Genomic DNA, 19,197 nt, shown 5'->3' with positions numbered 1-19,197 from the left:
GTGGGCTCAGGGCGAGGTACAACATTGATTAAAAGACAACTTAAAATCATTTATAAAAACAGATAAAATACTGTGCCCGTTTTGGGGCAACCAGCGGGAGTGGACTCTCCATACCCCTTGCAGAGAGAGACCAGTGGAACGCTCAACAATGATGGGCTAAAATTAGCCTCCACCATATGCCTGGTGGATCATCTCTGTCTTACAGGCCCACATAAATGATACAAGATCCTGTTGGGCCCGAGTGTCCTCAGACAGAGAATTCCAGCAAGTTGGGGCCAGGACCGAAAAGGCCCTGGCCCTGGTAAAGCCCAGCCGAGCCTCCCTAGGGCCAGAGACCACCAAGAGATGTTTTCTGGTTGAACGAAGTGCTCTCTGGGGCACATACATGGAGAGACGGTCCCCTTATAGGATAGGGGAGACTTTTCTTGGCAGCAGTACATGTGAAAAGGATCTAGGAAGCTTAGTAGATGCAGTAGCTAAAAAGCAAATGTGGTTTTAGGCTGTATCAATAGTATATTGTCCTGATCACGCAAAGTGATGGTATTTCTTTACTCTGCTCTGGTTAGACCTAAATTTGAGTACTGTGTTCAGTTTTGGGCGCCACAATTTAAGAAGGATGTTGACATGCTGGAATGTTTCCAAAGAAGGGCAGCGAAGATGGTGAGGGGTCTTGGGACCTAGTCTACCTCAGTTTTGTGCAACTGTCTGAGGTAGAAAAATAAATCAGTGTTCTCAAATGAAAAATGCACTCACTGCCTACATCCTGGCAATGATCTCTGTTCCCCCATCAACAAATGCAGACCATTTGGTGTGCCAGCCTTGGACATGAAGTTGGCTGAAAAATCCTGCAAGCCTTCTGATAGTTTAGGGTTGCCAACCTCTCCCAGAATTACAATCGATCTCTGAGCCGTAGAGATCGGTTCCCCTGGAGGAAATGGCAACTTCCCATGGAGGACTCTGTGTCATCCCATCTCTGCTGAGCTCCCTCAATTCCCCAAACTTTGCCCTCCTTAGGCTCTGCCCCAAATCTCTTGGACTTTCCCATACTTTTTAGTAGACAATTTCCTTGCAGCTGAAGTTTGCTTACCTGTGCATTTCAGAGGAGCAATAAAAATGGTGCTTAAGGAAGGAGGGGCAGGAAGGAACGATAGAGGCCACGTCAGGTCTCGTCCAAATGGAAGCTTTCAAAAGGCTTCATAAACAGCCATTAAGCATTTATAGGACCTGAACCCTTGTATTGTTTCACAAATTGTTTATAGACATTCATGGAGTGTCTTTAACAAAAACAACAACAAGAAAACCACAGTATGCATCCACTAATTGGGTCATTCTTTATAGGCTCCATTTTGGGAGACATTTTATTTTGGGGTTCTTCCCCTCTCCCTGTGTTAATAGGATGCTTCTTCATTGTTTGTGGTGCATTGACATGCCTCAGAGCCAGGTGACCAGTCGCACTTGCCACGTGTGATCGGCACATGAGAATTCTCTTGGCTCCCCCTCTGACAGGCAAAGAAAAGAAAAATGGAAGAGGATCAGGATTGAATGGCGAGGGAAGGAAAAGCCCCCCCCCGCTGTAAAACATGAAACCATTGAGCCATTCTATGAATTTATTGTCTCTTAGTACTTTCCTTAGCAACAGCGTTCCCCTGCTCATCCACTCCTGTGCCATCAAGGAAATTAAAGATAAAGATAAGCTCCTCCCTTTATGGATCATTAGTAACTTGAAGTAAAGGGAGATTATAAAAGATGGGGGAATTGGTAGAGAAAAACAGTCAGTGGCTTTGCTAAATACGTGAATTCTGCTCCCTCTATCTGCTCGTTGGAGGAAAGGGGCTTCATCTGGAAAAGAAAAGTTACTATTGATTGGTGACTGTAACATAGGCCCTTTTCACACTACTTGCCTGCTCCTGGAATGTTGCAAAACATTGTGCAAAAAACGTGGAAGATAGCGTCTTCTTGCGAGAGTTTTGCGTGACATTGTGCAAAACTCTCGTGAGAAGCCGCTATCTTTTGCGAGTTTTGCGCGATGTTTCGCAACGTTCCGGGAGCAGGCAAGTAGTGTGAAAAGGGCCATAATACTGGATACTAGAGAGAGACGGGGGGCGGGGGGGGTTACTTGTTTCTTTGGAAAATGTGTGCATGCTCAGCATGTGCATGCTCCCAGGGTGGCATGATGACATCACTGCAGGAAGTGATGTCATCATGCTGGAACCCATTACTTCTGAGTGCCACTGCAGGGCAGCGCTGCACAGCCTCCGGAGGTCTCCAGAGTGCCCAATCTGGCTGGTCCGTGCAGCCACAGAAGGCTGCCTGGACACCTGAACTGGCTGGCCTGCACAGCTGCAAAAGGCTACCTAGATGCCTGGGATGGCAGGCCACTCCTGAGTAGAGTGGGCACGAACAGGAAAAAACCCAAATACGATGTTCGTGGTTCGTTGCCATCCACGAACAAGATTCACGAACACTGACGGACATGACATGTTCATGAACGTCTTCGTAGTTGGATGTTCGTGGGAGCCATAATGGCCCCCTTGGGACTTAGCTGAACTTGAGCCGGGGAAAAGAGAGTCCTTGGGTCCCTTTCGTGTCATTTTCTCTTCACGGTGGCAAAAACTGGACTGTCTGCTGGAAGCTACTTTGAGGGGTTACAAACTGACCTTCCCAATGTCCAATATGCACCAAATTTGCAGGGGACATAGTCCTCACTGTCCTCTGAAGACTCCCCAGGTCTTCTGGATAATACTGGATAGTAGAGAGAGGCAAGGGGGGACTTACTTGTTTCTTTGAAAAATGTGTGCATGCTCAGCATATGCATGCTTCCAAGGTGGCATGATGACATCACTGCAGGAAGTGATGTCATCATGCTGGGACCTACTACTTCTGGGTGCCACTCCAGAGCAGTGCTGCACAGCCTCAGGAGGTCTCCAGAGTGCCCAGGCTGGCTGGTTCGCCACAGAAGGCTGCCTAGACACCTGAACTGGCTGGCCTGCACAGCTGCAAAAGGGGCCTGGAGACTGAGCCCTACAAGGAAAGGCTGATTTCCTTGATGGCACTTGGGTCTTGGGAATGTTTAGTTTGGAGAATAGGAGATTGAGGGGTGACATGATTGCTCTCTTTAAATATTTGAAAGGCTGTCATTTGCAGGAGGGCAAGGAGCGGTTCCAGTTGGCAGCAGAGGATAGGACTCGAAGCAACGGGCTTAAATTGCATGCAGAAAAGTACCGGCTGGATATTAGGAAAACCTTTTTCGTGGTCAGAGTAGTTCAAAGGTGGAATCAGCTGCCTAGAGAGGTGGTGAGCTCCCCTTCCCTGGCAGTTTTCAAGAAGAGGCTGGATGAATATTTGTCAGGGACGCTTTAGGCTCATCCTGCATTGGGCAGGGGGTTGGACTAGAAGGTCTGTATGGCCCCTTCCGTTACAACTCTTTGGTTCTGTGATTCTGTGTATTTTAAATGCTGTTTTAAATTTAAGTTGTTTTCAATTCTTTGTTAGTGTCTCAGTGTTTACTGTGTTGGGGACCTTGTTTGCGGGGGAAAGTTGGGATACAAATGTTTTAAATAAATAAAATATTTATCCGACTCAGAACTTATCGAGAAACTGCTTGTAGGTCTTAACCCATTGATTACTGCTCCCTGAACTAGAATTCTCGCTGCAGCATGTAAGATTCTTAAGGAAATAGACTTCCGGTTTGGGATCCATGGAGGTCTAACGCAGCTCTAATCGTGGAGCTGACCGGGCTGCCATTTAAACGGCCGGCGGGGCAAAACAAAGCCCGCGGCCAACTGTTCTCAGGCGGAGAACAGGCATAGAATGCTCAAGCACCTCAGGGCGCGTTGATCTCGGGTGAGGGGGGGGGTCCTACGCAACGGATCCTCTCCCGACCCTTGAGGTCCCACCCTAAGACAGGTCGGCTATAATCTCTGCGGCAGTCCTGGTGCCAATGCGGTTGGCATAAGACCTACATGCCCAAGCTTCAACAGGGGAAAGAAGAGTGGGTGGGAATTTAAGATTGAAAGAGCGATTACAACCCATGGAAAGCGATTGAGAAGGTAAAGATCACTATCTCTTGAAACGGGACAGATTACTTAAAGTAAAGAAGAATTAAGGTAGACTTTTAAACTGCAACAGACTCAGTATAAGGAGGGGAGGACCCGGCAAGAATTATATTAGAAAAAGGACTAAGTTAAATGAAGTTATTAAAGAAATTGGACTATTGTTTTGAATACCTGTGGCTATAAGGAGATATCCGGCTGTGAGAAAGTTTTACCATCGCGAGAACTGCTGTGGGAAGTCAGGAAACAGGAAGTACGTAACAACGATAGAGTTGCTGGAGAGAAGCGGCCCTTGCCAGAGGGCAGGAAGAAGGGAATCGCAATCTTTGAAAGGGGAAGAGCCGCGGCTTCAGCGAAAGAGGAAGTAAGCCATATTGGATTACAAATATCATAGAGGAACCATAGAGAAAAGACGCCTGACATTTTGGACTATTTAAAAGGGTTTTTTGGAAAGACCGGGACATTTAAACTAAAAGGACATTTAATTAAACGCCACGGAGCTAAGGAAGAGAGCGGACTCGTGGGAGCGAGGCAAAGCAAGCCCCACGATGTCGAAAAAAGAGTGGCAATCGGCGATAGAGAATTTGGATAAAAAACTTTTAGAAGTGATTAAGCAGCTCAAGGACATGAAACCGGAGTTGGTGAAAGAGGTTAAAGAGGTTAAAGAGACAGTAAAAAATGAGCTGGCAGAAGTGAAGAAAGGTATGGAAACAATGCAAAATGACCTGCAGGGAACACAGCAAAGAGTCAAGGTAGTGGAAAGTGCGGTGGAGAATTTAGCAGATACGCAACGAACAGAGATGAGGGTGATGAGGGGGAGAATGGCGGTTGCGGAGAGTAAACACATGGAGAAGCAGCTGAGGTTTCGCGGCTTGCCGGAAGTGGAAGGAAAGACAGCTCAAGAACAGATTGCTGAGGTGTTAGCTGAATACCTGGGGAAGGAGGAGGAGGAAGTGGTGGCTATCCTAGATGTGGTATACCGTGTAAATTCAAGATTCGCGACCCAGAGGAAACTACCAAGAGATGTGATTGTGCAATTCACGACCAGAAACATAAAAGAGAAGATTGTGACTAAACAGTTTCAAGATCCATTGGAGATTGATGGCAAGACAATTATTATCATGAAGGAACTACCCAGATCGGTGTTGTTAGATCGAAAAAAATATAAAGCTCTAATTCAGATTCTGAAGGACATGAAAATAAGGTACAGATGGGAATTACCAGAAGGAGTGTCCTTTGAATTTGGAGGAGTGAAAAAGCGCATTAGATCTGAATCAGAGATGGAACAGCTTATAAGGGACAATGAAAAGGACTTACCAGCAACAAGATTATGAATATGGAGTGCAAAGTTTTATCTTGGAATGTAAATGGACTTAATTCACCGAATAAGAGAAAAAGTATTTTCCACTGGCTATTAAAACAAAAATGTGATATTGTGTGCCTGCAAGAGACTCATATTAGAAAGCAGGATGTAAAGTATTTAAAATTGAATAAATTGGGCAGTGATTTTGTAGCGGCCTCCAATAAGAAAAAAAGGGGAGTGGTATTGTATATAAAAGAGGAGCTACAGCCAAAGTTAGTGATGAGAGATGCGGAAGCCAGATTTTTAGCAGTGGAATGTATATGGAATTTAAAGAGAGTATTGGTGATTGGAATTTATGCACCCAATGGAGCAAAAGAAAGCTTCTTTGAGGACTTGAGGAAGCAATTAGATGAACTTTCTTATGACCAGATAATTCTTGCAGGAGACTTCAATGGAGTGACAAACTTGGAATTGGATAAAAAGTCAGCAACTGCACAAAAGAAAAGAGGACTATTACCAAAGACGTTTTTTGTATTGACGCAACAGGAAACTTTAGAAGATGTATGGAGAAGACAAAATCCCAAAGGCAGACAATACACGTTTTTCTCCGCGAGACATTCTACGTTATCAAGAATTGATATGATCTGGGCCTCAAAAAACTTAGCGCTTTGGACTAAGGATGTGGAAATAATGCCTATGGTAGGCTCAGATCATAATCCAATTATGTGGAAGTTGGGGAAAAGGAGTAAAAGGAGAGGATGGAGAATAAATGAGGATTTGCTGCAAGAGGGAGAAAATATGGAGATGTTGAGAAGAGAAACAAAGTTTTTCATACAATATAATATGAACAGAGAAGTACCAACCAACAAGGTATGGGATACCTACAAGGCAGTAATTAGAGGCATATCAATGGACTTAAATGGAAGAGCCAGGGAAAAAAAAGAGGAGAAGAGACAGGAGATCACGGAGAAAATAAAAGCCAAAGAAATACAGTTAAAGAAAAGACCAGGGAAAAAGAAAATCTACCAGGATATTAAAATTCTTCAAGAACAGCTGACAGCAATGAATAACAAAGAATTGGAATGGCATCTTAAGAGAATGAATCAAAAGGCGTTTGAAGGCGCAAATAAACCTGGGAAATATTTGGCATGGCAATTGAAGAAGAGAAAGGAGAAGAAGATAATAAATAAAATCTGTGAGGACAATAAAGTGTACCTGGAGCAGACAGCTATCAGCAGAGCCTTTTATAAATTTTATGCCAAATTGTATAATAAAAAAGAGGTGAATAAAGACTCAATAGCGACATATTTGGGGAAAATGAAGCTCCCAGTAATTTCGGAAGCTTGGAGAGACAAATTGAACAATGAAGTAACGGAGGAAGAAATAAGAAAGGCAATACAGTCAACAAACTTGGGAAAGGCACCAGGACCGGATGGACTTACAGCCAAATTTTACAAGGTAATGGCTAATGAACTGGCACCATTCCTAAAAGAAATGATCAATGGTGTTTTAAAGCATCAGCGGATCCCAGATACTTGGAATGAAGCCAATATATCATTGATCCCCAAAGAAGGGCAAGATTTGACCAATGTGAAAAATTATAGACCTATATCGTTACGTAATAATGATTATAAAATTTTTGCGAAGATACTGGCGGAAAGAGTGAAGGGATGGCTTTCTGAAGTTATTGAGGAGGAGCAAGCTGGTTTTTTACCAAATAGACAAATCAAAGACAATTTAAGGACAGTTATAAATGCTATGTCATGGACCAACCTGGCCCAGTGGAGCAGAGAGACTCAGACGACTCTTCTGAGGAAGAGGCAGCTGGTGAACCTGACCCAGATCCACAGCCAGTGGCAGAGGCACTGCAGGAGGAGGCAGGCTCTGAAGGCTCAGATACTGATCCACGGGATGTATTTGAGGAAAAAGGAGCTGATCAGTTACCACCCCATCGACCATATGATTGTGCCATCAATCTGATGCCTGGAGCCCCTTTACCAGCAGGTCGGCTATATCCCCTATCGGAGCCGGAACTTGTGCCCCTCCGGGATTTCCTGACTAAAAATCTACAGAGGGGATTCATTCGTCCTTCTACCTCACCCACTTCTGCTCCTGTCCTGTTTGTAAAAAAGAAAAGCGGGGAGTTGCGGCTATGTAATGATTATCGGGCACTCAACAAGATCACCATCAGGGACCGTTACCCCCTTCCCCTTATTCCAGAGCTGCTAGAGCGTCTGAGGTGAGCCAAGGTGTATACAAAGCTGGATCTCCGTGGTGCCTACAACCTGGTGCGCATACGTCCGGGCGATGAGTGGAAAACCGCTTTTGCCACCAGATACGGCCAGTTTGAGTACCTGGTAATGCCCTTTGGTTTGTGTAATGCACCCGCTGTCTTCCAGCATTTGATGAATGATATATTCCGAGATCTCCTTGACAAGTTCCTCATAATTTATTTAGATGACATCCTAATCTATTCTCAGGATGCAGCAAGCCATACTAAGCATGTGCGTGTGGTTCTGCATCGGCTCCGACAACATGGCCTTTATGCCAAACTTGAAAAATGTGCCTTTGACCTCACATCTGTAGAATTTCTGGGACACCAGATTTCCCCTCAAGGGATTGCTATGGACCCCCAGAAAGTCCAAGCCGTGCTATCCTGGCAAGCACCGCACAATCGTAAAGATGTTCAACGTTTCCTTGGATTTGCAAACCACTACAGACAATTTATTCCTGAGTTTGCCTCCCTAGCAGTACCTCTGACAAGGCTGTTACGCCCCCGAGAGCCGTTTCACTGGACACCAGAAGCTCAACAGGCCTTTCAAAATTTGAAGACCCACTTTGCCACTGAACCACTCCTGAGGTACCCAGATCCTAGCCTGCCCCTTTGTAGTTGAGACAGATGCCTCCAGCACAGCTATTGGAGCAGTGTTATTGCAGCAAGGGATGACTACCAAGACCATGCAACCATGTGCCTTCTACTCCAGGCAGCTCACACCAGCCGAGCAAAATTACACCATCTGGGAGCGGGAGCTATTGGCTATTAAAGTTGCATTTGAAGTGTGGCGTCATCACCTGGAGGGCGCTCGTCACCCTGTTCAGGTTCGTACAGATCACCGCAATCTGGAGCACCTACAGACAGCGTGGCGGCTGAATCAAAGACAGATTCGGTGGTCTCTGTTTTTTTCCAGATTTAATTTCACTGTTTCTTATATTCCAAGCTCGCAAAATAAGCGGGCAGACGCCCTCTCCAGGAAACCTGAGTATGCTGCCCCACTGACAGGGGAATGACCACTAGCTACTATCTTGCCACCGGATAGCTTTGCAGCGGTGCAACCCATGCCACCTCTCAGAGAGAGGATAAAGACACAGCAACAACGAGATCCCTTTGCAATGAAACAACTTCAGGCACTCCAGGACTCTCTGGGAACAGTACATACTGACTTTGCGGAGCAGATGGGGCGGCTCACCCACCGTGGCAGGGTCTATGTACCATTAGGACCTTTACAGTCAGAAATTCTACATCTGATACATGATGCCAAACCAGCTGGACACTTTGGTCTCACAAGACCCTACACCTATTGACTCGAGAGTTTTGGTGGCCTCGGGTCCAAGTCGATGTCTCTCGATATGTGGCATCATGTGAGACCTGCCGACGGGCCAAAGACCAGCCTGGAAAACCTCCTGGCCTGCTACAACCATTGCCAACTCCTGCAGGACCTTGGCAAGCTCTGTCTATGGATTTCATCACTGATCTCCCCAGATCTAATGGCCACACAAGCATCCTGGTGGTAGTGGATCTACTCACAAAGATGGCACATTTTATTCCCTGTACAGGCCTTCCCTCTGCTCGTGAAACGGCCCAGCTATATTTGCATAACATTTTCCGACTCCATGGACTGCCTGCTCACCTGATTTCGGATAGAGGAGTCCAGTTCACCTCGCAGTTTTGGCGTGCCCTACACTCCCTCCTAGGGACCCAAGTACACCTCTCCTCAGCATACCACCCACAGTCGGATGGCCAAACCGAACGTACGAATGCCACGCTCGAACAGTACTTACGGTGTTATGTCAACCATCAACAGGATAACTGGGGGGCATTGTTGCCCTTGGCAGAATTTGCTTACAATAACGCAGTACACTCCTCCACCCACCAAACACCGTTCATGGCCAACTACGGCTACGACCCCCGGTTCTTCCCTCCAGTCGCACCCGATTCAATGGTCCCATCGACTAATGATCTTGTCCAGGAGCTTCAAGCCCTCCATCAAGTCCTCCAGGAACAGTTACAGCAGGCCAAACAAGCATATAAAGCAGCTGCTGACCGGAAACGGCGACTGGGGGAGACCCTGAAGGTTGGGGATCAGGCCTGGCTCTCGACCCGGCATTTAAAGAGCCTGCGACCATCCCGAAAACTGGACGCCAGATTCATAGGCCCATTCCCCATCATAGACCAAATCAATCCAGTGGCCTACCGGTTACAACTTCCACCGGCACTTCGGATCCACCCTGTCTTTCATCGTTCCCTGCTAGTCCCAGTTTCCCCTCCAGATCCTGCATGCCCCTCTGCAGCCCCGCCACCACCGGTCATGGTACAGGGACATGAGGAATATGAGGTCGCACAGATTCTGGACTCCCGATGGCGACGGGGACGCCTCCAATACCTAGTTGACTGGAAAGGGTATGGACCTGAGGAACGGTCATGGGAACCCGCCTGTAATATCCATGCCCCAGCCCTGCTCCGTCGGTTTCATCAGGCATATCCGCAAAAGCCGGGTCCTCGCTCAGATGGGGAGGGGACCCATGGGGAGGGGGATGATGTCATGGATGAATCTGGCCCAGCGGAGCAGAGAGACTCAGAGGACTCTTCTGAGGAAGAGGCAGCTGGTGAACCTGACCCAGATCCACAGCCAGTGGCAGAGGCACTGCAGGAGGAGGCAGGCTCTGAAGGCTCAGATACTGATCCACAGCCAGGTCCCAGCACATCGGTTCCTCAGCTTCCCAGCCCTGGGCTGGCAACAGAAAGCCAGGTGCAGGCCAGCTCTCCCCCTTCATCACCAGAGCCTCGGGAGCGCTGCCAGAGGAGGGCTAGAAGAGCCCTCCAAGCCAGAAGGCGCAGTGCCAGGCTAGCAGCACAGCACCGGCCCAGCATCATTAGTGATGATGAGTGCTCGCAGGAGCAGGACTGAGATAGCTGGCAGGTGCTGAGCACTGTGAGGCTTAAAAGCAGCTGAAGAGGGAGTGGCTGTGTGGAAGCAACGAGTCCGCTCACTACTGACCTTGCTGCTGTGTTTGGAATTGATTCTCTTGTCCCTGACCTTGGCCTGTTCCTGTGGATGTGTTTTTGGAATCCCCCTTTGGACTTGAAGCCGTGAGTGTGCCCAGTTGGTGCCTGAACCTTGGAACTGGGTGCTGCCCTGCTCGGACAACTTGGGAGTTTTCCCTTGCATGCTGCCAGTGTGAGTCTGTATCGGGACATGCTATTGAATACTATGACAAACGTTGTGACAAGGAGGTTGGTTTCTTCTTTGTGGATGCTGAAAAAGCGTTTGACAATTTGAACTGGGACTTTATGTTTGCCACCATGGAAAAGCTACAAATGAGAGAAAGATTCATAAGAGCAGTAAAGGAAATTTATAGAGACCAGAGTGCAGCAATTGTGGTGAATGATGAGGTGACCAAGAAATTGACTATAGGTAAAGGTACAAGACAAGGTTGCCCGTTGTCTCCACTGTTGTTTATTCCGGTTTTGGAAATACTGATGATACAGATACGAGCAGATAATGCAATCCGTGGAATAAAAATAAAGGACTTTTCCTATAAGGTCAGAGCATTCGCGGACGATATAATGTTAATTGTGGAAGATCCAATGGAGAATATGCCAAAGGTAATAGAGAAAATGAAGGAATTTGGAGATTTGGCAGGATTTTATGTAAACAAAAAGAAGTCAAAGATACTATGTAAAAACATGACTAAACAAAAACAACAATTATTAACGGAAATAACAGACTGAGAAGTAACAAGCAAGGTGAAATATCTGGGAATTGAACTGACTGCAAAGAATATAGTCTTATTTAAAAACAACTATGAGAAATTGTGGACTCAGATAGAGCAAGACTTGATTAAATGGAATAGACTGAACTTGTCATGGTTGGGAAGAATTGCAGTAATTAAGATGAATGTGTTGCCAAGGGTGATGTTTCTGTTACAGACAATGCCAATTATCCGAGATTCTAAGCAGTTTGAAAAATGGCAGAGGAAAATATCAGACTTTGTTTGGGCAGGCAAAAAGCCTCGAGTGAAAATGAAAGTGTTACAAGATGCAAAAGAAAGAGGCGGAATGCAGCTACCCAACTTAAGACTTTATTATGACGCAATTTGTTTAGTGTGGTTGAAAGATTGGATGACGTTGAAAAACCGGAAATTACTGGCCTTAGAAGGATATAAAAAAATATTCGGATGGCATGCATACTTATGGTATGATAAAGTAAAAGCGGACTTTATGTTCTTACATCATTATATTCGGAGAAGCCTATTCACAATTTGGAAGAAGTACAGAAATTACCTACAAGATGGAATCCCCTCATGGGTGGTTCCATATGAAGTAATAGATCCAAGAACTGTCGATAATGAACAACAGTGTTTAACATACAAGGAGATAACCCGAATGGAACTTTCTAAACTCAAAATAAAGACGCAAGATGAGTTGTCTCCAAGTTACAATTGGTTTCAGTACAGACAGATCAGAGATCTTTATAATTCGGACTGTGTGAAGGGAGGGATAAGAATGGAGAATTCGGAATTAGAACAGGCACTTTTACAAGAGGACAAAAAGGAAATCTCTAAGGTATATAAAGTGCTGCTGAAATGGTATACTGAAGATGAGACAGTTAAAGTGCAAATGGTGAAGTGGGCAATTAATTTTAATAAAGAAATAACAATGGAGGCGTGGGAATACTTGTGGAAAAATACGTTGAAGATCACGACATGTACCAATATTAAAGAGAATGTCCATAAAATGATTTATCGTTGGTACTTGACACCAAAGAAAATTGCGCTAGGGAACTTGAATATGTCTAATAAATGCTGGAAATGTAAGAAACATGAAGGATCTTTGTATCACATATGGTGGACTTGTGAGGTAGCTAGGAAGTACTGGAGGGAAATAATAAAAGAGATAAGTGAGATTTTACAATTTCAAATAAATAAGAACCCAGAACTCCTGCTGCTGAACTTGGGAATGGAGAGCATTCCAGCACAATATAGGACATTGTTATTTTATATGACAGCAGCGGCTAGACTTTTGTATGCGCAAAAATGGAAAGTGCAAGAAGTGCCAAATATCGAGGACTGGATTTACAAATTGCTGTACATGACGGAAATGGACAAAATGACAAGAAAATTGAGAGACCTTGATCCAGGACAGTTTAACACGGACTGGGAGAAGCTGAAACAATATTTGGTGAAAAAATGGGAGGTGGGAGGAGAACTGTGGCAGTTTGAAAACTATTGAAATGTAATAAAACAAGAGGGGGGTGACTTTACCGGGGATTGGGGAGTTAAAGGAGAATTTCTAGGCAACTATTTTAGTGGATTATTATATTAAGTAGTAATCTCATTTTTGACAGACAATTGTATAATGGAGAAAATATACAATCAAAATAGAACGAATATAAGTATATAGAAGTTAAGTTAAATTGATTAACTTATGCTGAAGGTATATGGTGTTTATAGTCATATTAAGAAATTTGGGTTAAACTGATCAATTATTATTGATAGATAGCTATATAATGGAGAAATTACATAAGCAATATAGAGTATAAGTTAAATGGACACCAGTAAAGATGATATGCCAGAAATGTAATATTTAGTTGATATAGTGAAGCCTAGAAGAGAGTGAAAGTATATATACAAGGGACAAAATAAGTTTGATATGAGTAGGGGGAAAATGGACAAGGGGTTGGAAAACTGTTGGAAGTCAACAAAAAGGGGGGGGAAGGGAGGGGTTAGAATAAAGATAGGTAAAGGAAATTGATTGTATGAAGTATGGAATATAATGATGTCTAATCCAATAAAAAAAATTTCAAAAAAAAAAAGATTCTTAAGGAAATATAAGAAGTATAACTGATTTTTAAGAAATATTATTTATTTCTAAAGAATTTTATGTGTAAATTCTGTATAAACCATGTTTTACGTGCTGTAATTTTGTGTGTCGGTTTTGGATGTTCTGTGCTGGTCCTAGACCGTAATAAATATTGTTATCGTTATATATTTGTTTCTAGTCCTTTGAAAGGAAGGTGATATGGTATAACCCTATTACAGATCTTGGCAGCTATGCAGGGTTGGTACTTGGATGGGGGTCCACCGGGCAACAGTAAATGACCCCTACTCTTCCCTTGCCTTGAAAGCCCCTTGCCGGAGTTGCCATAAGTGAGTGCAACTTGACAGCACACATGTGTGTATCTAGCCATTGATACATGTCTTTTCCCCTCCATCCTTTTCTATGACAACACCCCATGCAATAGGTTGGGTTGAAAGGGTCACTGGCAAAAGGTCACCCAATGAGTTTCAGGGTCTCCAGGCCCGAGTCAAGCCAAGGAAAGTGAAGATCCTCCTCTGAGATGCTCCCGGTCCCCTCACCACGTCCAAGGAGTTCAGAGAGGGAAAACTATACTCATAGGAGAGAAGCTGGGGGACAAACTCAACCAGTCAAACAATGAGGTTTTATGAGTCAAACAAGGCATAAAAGCAATAGCTGCCGCTTGTTTTGTGTCCTTCATTTTCTGAATGGCCGCCCAGGTCAATCACATATCGTCTCTTTGATATAAGCTGAAGTTAGGACCCTGGAGAGATTCCAGTGAAAAGGTAAAGAACAGGATCTGTAACTAGTAAGATGGAAATGTATTCTTTCTTTTGTGAGTGTTTGTCTTTTTTGGAATTTGTCTCAGTGGCTCATCCAGTATCTTCATTCAAGCTTGACAAGTAGCAGAAGGGCTGGAGGCAGTGACATGGAGGGTGGGGTGGGAGCAATGTCAGGGACATCACTATATCCTTTCTGGGTACAACCTAGAATTGACAGAGGGTAGCTCTAGAAGTTGCCAGAAACTGTATGGTTTTACCATAGAGTTTGACAACAGAGTTTTACCATAGAGTTTCTGACAATTCCTAGAATGGCTGTCTTTCAATTCCAGGTTGTACCTGGAAGTGACATAGTGATGTCAGAAGAATCCCTTTTTTAATTCACCCTGCCACTTAGAGTGGTGGTGAGCGAAGGAATTTGCCCGCAGGAGGCCTCTTGTTATAGAGGGAGGCAAGCCTACCCGCTCCCCAACTTTTCCCCAGCTGGGAAGACTGGGATCCTTCCCTCAGATAATGACAAAGGCCAGAAGGGAAGACACCTTCCTAAGCTTTTCAGGGATGCCATTCTACAGAGTCAAAGCCAAAAAACCAATCTGTTGTGCAGGCAGTTCTAAAATTCTAATCTACAGGAAGGGACACGTAAGGAAGAATTATTTGCAAGATCTGTTGCTGCACACGTTTGTGTGCCTTAAATTACATGCAGCTCCTCATCACGCTGCCTTGTCAACTTATGTGCTAGGCTAGAATCCAGAAGCTTGCAAAAGGATGTGCTCTGGGGTGACAGCTGTCCTTGAGAAATGACACATTGATTGAACAGAGAGACAATCACTGGCTTTATGTCACTCCTTTTCCTTGCTCCTTTCCCTTTGCAACTTGTAAGAAAAAGTAAATCCTTAGGGCGTGCCGGAATGCTTCATCATTTCCCAGCAATTGCAGCCACAGAATGACAGCTTCATGCATGCTGTTGTTGAGCAATGCTCCATATGCGATTATGGAAGAAAGTCAGCTTCGAGGCTGATCCAAAAAGGCAGAGAACGCTGGAGATGTTTACTCAGATGGCGAGCTGATACATAAATGCATACTGAGGATCTCTTGACATTCATTGGGGCCAACTATTAATCCTTATCTCCTCCTTCTCTTAAGAATCACATGGCATCCTTCATGGTGCTCCCTTCCCAATTTTATTCTGACCACAACCACGTAAACTAGGCTAGGTCTAAGGATCCTCTTCCCTGGTGCGGTCAGGGGATCCCCTGCTTTCACCGTCTACCTCCCGCCTCAATTTATCTGGCCAGTGGGGAAGGAAGGCACTGACGTCACTGAAGTCATCACACCACCCCAAGAGCACTCCTGTATTCCACTGCAGGCTGATTTGGGCCCCAAATGGGCCAAATTGGGTCCATCTGAGGCCCAAATTGGCCTGCTGATCAATGTAGGCGCACTCCTGCACCTGCATGATGATGTCACCGGAAGTGCCATCACCAGAAGTGACATCATTGTGCAGCTATGTCATTAGGACAGAAAGAAGGAGGTAAAAGCCAGGTCACCCCCCTCCAGGCCCACCGGGAGGGTAAGGAGACCTGACAACTCAAGCTAGGTCTGAGGTGGAGGGGTGGAGGAAGGGCCAGAATAGGGACAACGAGACAGATTCATTGTCAAGCAGAGACTTGAACTTGGGACTCCCAGATCCCAATTTATAATAATAATAACAACATTCAATTTATATACCGCCCTTCAGGATGACTTAACACCCACTCAGAGCGGTTTACAAGGTATGTCATCATTATACCCACAACAAAACACCCTGTGAGGCGGGTGGGGCTGAGATCGCTCTGAGAGAGCTGTGACTGACCCAAGGTCACCCAGCTGGCTTCAAGTGGAGGTCTGTGGAATCAAACCCGGTTCTCCAGATTAGAGTCCCGTGCTCTTAACCACTACACCAAACTGGTTCTCTGGTTTCCAACCAGATCTCGAAATTGTACCCCGCACTGGCTACCAATGCCATATGGGAAAGGAAGTAGCAAAGACTGCACCCCTTACACAACATTTTGTAGATCATCATAACACCGAGAGACAATTTAGATTCTCGGTTCTACAGGTCATTAAAAAAGATAGATCTAGGGATCACAACAAGGAGCTTATGAGAAGGGAGGCGTACTGGACTTTTGAGTTAGATTGTTTGGGACCTTTTGGTCTGAACACTCTCATTGACTATTCTGGGTTTGTGTAACAACATCATCTTGAGCTATTGCTGTTAGTAACTTGATATTCATACTGGTGTAGAATTTAGAGCTATGAAAATCGGAACATGTAGCTTTAAGAGTTCATTTCATGATTCACTTTAAATACCCGGTTCATAGACCATTTACGTACCAGCTTTTGACCATGCAGGAGATGCGGTCGTGAAATTTGTCAGCTGGTACAGAGTGAGTAATTATGTATTTGGATTGATGTTGTAAAAAGGATGTTACTTAGATTTATGTTGCAAAAAGGTGGTCAGTATGAGATGTTATGCATTTGATGTTTTTTGGCAGAAAAATAATTCCCGTGAACAAGAGGGCAGCGAAACAGGAAGGTATCCGGAATCCTGTTGGGATACCATTATCATTTGCATTCATCCCGCATTTGTGGGGACCATCATCCAACTTCTACCACTAAAGGAAATTACACCAGGACTTTTGTGGCGTTTTCTGTTTATGGACTGGCTAACTTATAATTGGAGAAGAGTCGCATTAATTCCTACAGTTCCGTTGGACGCCAAATACAGGCGCAATTGTTTATGTATTATTGTACTTTGTTTCCTGTTGGTGTTTTTACACCTGATATATAAATAGTGGTCAAAACGTTTATTTTTCAATACGGGGACTTTTGTCTTTTCTGGCTTCAAGTGGAGGTCTGTGGAATCAATCCCGGTTCTCCAGATTAAAGTCCCGCGCTCTTAACCACTACACCAAACTGATTCTCTGGTTTCCATCCAGATCTCGAAACTGTACCCCACACTGGCTACCAATGCCATATGGGACAGGAAGTAGCAAAGATTGGAAAGCAAAATGGCCATTAAGAAATGTTGCTTTGATATCCTCCTGAATGTATCTGGCTGACCACTGTGAGAAATAGGATGCTTGAGCATTCGTTTCATCGTTTCATCTCTTCTCCTTTTTCCTCCAAGTCCTCCTTTCCCGTAGGAGCTTTCTTCTTTTAAAAGAAGATAGATAGGCAGGGCTTGTGGGAGGAGTTATCCAACTGCTACCCTCACCCTCTGTTCTTGCACTCCTTGCCCAAGAGGGGAGACTAGGGCTGTCCAACCAAGTGGGGTCTTTCGTTCTCCCAGAATTATGACAGATCTACAACTGATCCACAGACTAGAGAAATCAGGGTTCTGGAGGAAACAGCAGATTCAGTGACATCACATCCTCCCTTCCTCTAATCTTCCATTTCCAGAGTCTTGCCCCAAATCTCCAACCTGGAGCTAGCAACCCTGGGAGAGGCTGACACTTTGCATGCCAGTGATATGAAGATTTCGGGAGTTCCACAACTTCCTATAGGCATCATTTCCCTTTTGAGGCCCCACCCCCAGATCACAAGGAATTTCTCAACCCAGTTGGCACCCTCAGTGGTAGGGATCTCCACTCTAGAATTCCTGGTGCTTTAAATGTTACTTGATATGCCTGGCATATCATCATCAGTAGCATCACAACTCTCATATGTAATTAGTACTGGCAGGGCTCATTTTGAGGGGGAACGCACAGGAATGCAGATCTGGCAGTTCCCCAAAGAGCCACAAAAAGAGAAAAGGGTCCCAACAAAGCCAATTACCACCAAGGGCAAGATGCCCTAGGAACCCAATAAATCAATAAATTATTTACTCAAAATCTTATTATTCGTGTCTTGCTCACCATGTGAATAAAAGTTATACAATCAGTCAAATATTCACAATGTGTACATATACAATTACATAAATACACACATATGTCCCATAATAGCTGCAAAGAGACAATGATAATTCTATAACTTCCTATACAAATTTGCTGGAGTAATGACAGTTCTTGGAATGATTCTTCCTCGTGTCCTCACACTCCAAATGTGTGGTGATGCCAAACTCTCGGCCAGTTTGGGCCTGTTTCGGCCTGGATTGGGGCCCAAATGGCCCGGATCAGGCCTCTGACAGGTGGTGGATCACTCTCCCGCTCAGCATACTCTTAGGCCTCTGACAGGTGGTGGATCACTCTCCCATTCAGCATACTCTTAGGCCTCTGAGTGGTGGTGGATCACTCTCCCGCTCAGCATACTTTTTTCCTCTTGGAGGAAAAAAGAGAAGAGCTGAAATGGTGAAATGAATGCTCAAGCAGCAGGAGATCCTGGCCATTTTGGGCCCCTTTTCAACCATTTTCAGCCATTTTGGGCCCAATTTCAGCCCTGAATGGACAGGATTGGGTCCAAAACAGCCAGGATAGGTGATGTCAGGGGGTGTGGCATATGCAAATCCATTATGCTAATGACACACTTCTGGTGATGTCAAGGGGTGTAGCATGTGCTAATGAGTTATGCTAATGAGTTCCTCCAGCTCTTTTTCTATGGAATGACCCCTGACTGGGATGTGAGTAACCAGTAGATCTTAGATCTTGTCAGGAGCAGCCCATGACATGAAAGATTCAGCTGTAGTCTCTGGACCTGCTGGGGTGTGTGTGTGTACTTCCTTAAATTCCAAAGTTGGCAGTGTACAACATAGCAGAGAGTTTTGAGGATCTTCTGGGGTTTGGCCACGCCCATGAGACCTCAGTGTAGCCCCTGTTTATTGTGAATGTGACCTTGAGAGGGCTGGCTAATGCTGCTAAAAAAATGAGGCTGCAATATGGCCTACCCCTCCCGCCAAGCCACTCCTGCCCTACATTTTCTCAGCTCCACTCCCCAAAGCTTCTTCCACCAGCTCCATTCCTAGAGACCGCCCCTATCAGCTGTGATTGTTAAACAGAAGCTCCATGCTTA

The sequence above is a fragment of the Eublepharis macularius genome, chromosome 1, assembly GCF_028583425.1.
Source record: "Eublepharis macularius isolate TG4126 chromosome 1, MPM_Emac_v1.0, whole genome shotgun sequence".
NCBI classification, from domain to species: domain Eukaryota; kingdom Metazoa; phylum Chordata; class Lepidosauria; order Squamata; family Eublepharidae; genus Eublepharis; species Eublepharis macularius.
This window is presented reverse-complemented; position numbering follows the sequence as displayed.